Source organism: Odontomachus brunneus, unplaced genomic scaffold (assembly GCF_010583005.1).
Source record: "Odontomachus brunneus isolate Ranch 3 - 2012 unplaced genomic scaffold, Obru_v1 Obru_scaffold_084, whole genome shotgun sequence".
Classification (NCBI taxonomy): domain Eukaryota; kingdom Metazoa; phylum Arthropoda; class Insecta; order Hymenoptera; family Formicidae; genus Odontomachus; species Odontomachus brunneus.
The window spans coordinates 82,963-84,438 of NW_022639534.1; positions in this window are offsets into that span (position 1 = coordinate 82,963).

The following is a 1,476-nucleotide window of genomic DNA, read 5'->3' on the forward strand; positions in this document are numbered from 1 at the left end:
CCCCGCCCGACCCTCCGTGGGTGGGTGGACTTTACTCCCATTTCCGGAGTTGATCCGGAGTAACTCCTCAGGACAGCGGGCGGCCAAGAAGATTGGAAGGGGAGAAGTTTTCCCCTCCCATAGCAGCCCGCGAGTGAGGGCGTTCCTACCCCTAAATGGGAGAGGAACTCTTTAATTGAGGTTCCCCTCCGGGACCCTTTATCTGAGGTGGGCAGGAGGGGGGCGGGGACGCCACCTGCGACCCCGCCTTGCGCGTCTCCTCGGCATCTCTTCCTCCTCATCTTCCTCCGAAGAGGAGGTGGAGGGGGGAAGCGGTACTACCTCCGCCTCCCCCCTCCTAACTCTTTCGGCGGCCTCCTTCCGCCCCATTACAGAGAAGCAGAAGGAGACCACCGCCTCCCAGGCCTCTTTGCTCCCGACCATAGCTTTGACTACGGCCGGGAGCGAGAGGTCGCCGCCAACCACTGCGATCAGGACACCGCGATCGGCAGCCCACGCCTGGCATTCGGCCCGGGTGTGCTGCGCGGTGTCCCGATCGGCTGCACAGTGGTGGCAATGCGTCGTACGCTCTTTCCCTGTGCGACACAGGTACTCACCGAAGCAGCCGTGCCCGGTGAGCACCTGTGTCAGGTGGAAGTTTAATCCGCCGTGACCCCTGTCCACCCATTCGAGGAGACAGGGGCGGATGGCCTCGATGGTCCGCCTGCCCGGTACATTGGGCCCCCCGAGTTGCCTTTTCCAGCGTCGGAGGGCCCTACACCGGGCCAGGGCACGGATCCGCCCTATGGTCCCGGCCGACAGAACTTCACCCTCGTCGCGGAGCCTCCTCAGACGGGTGTACGTGTCAGCGTACACCCTAGCGAGGAGGTCCGCTGGGATCATGCCGGCCAGGACCGTGACGGCTGCATGCGACACGGTCCGATAAGCGCGGGTGAGACGGTTGGCCATGACGCGCTGGGCGCTATTGACTAGCGCCCTGATGCGCCGGCTGGCCCCCATCTCACCCGCCCACACCGGTGCCCCATATAGGGCCATTGAGTGGACCGTGTTTGCATACAGCCGTCTCACCATCGTTTTTGGACCACCGAAGTTGGGCAGGAGACAGGCAAGCGCGCCCGCCATCCTGCCCAGCCTGGGGCTAAGTCGTACGAAATGTTCGACAAAGCCCCAGGTTCCATCCAGGGTGAGGCCCAGGTATTTCAGCGCGGGCCCCACCGCAACGCGGGTATCTTCCACCATAATGTGGGCCTGTGGGGGCGGCCCCTCGGACCGAGCGTGCAGGAACAACGGTTCGGTCTTGTTGGGAGCCACCCTCAGGCCCAGCGCCCGAATAGAGCGTACAACGCATTCGACGGCCACATTGGCTTGGGCCGTCGCTTCCCCCCAGTCGGCGCCCCCGGACAGCACTAGCGTGTCGTCTGCATAGCAGACGACTGTGCTGCCCAGGGGAAGGGCTATCCTAAGCACGCGGTCGTA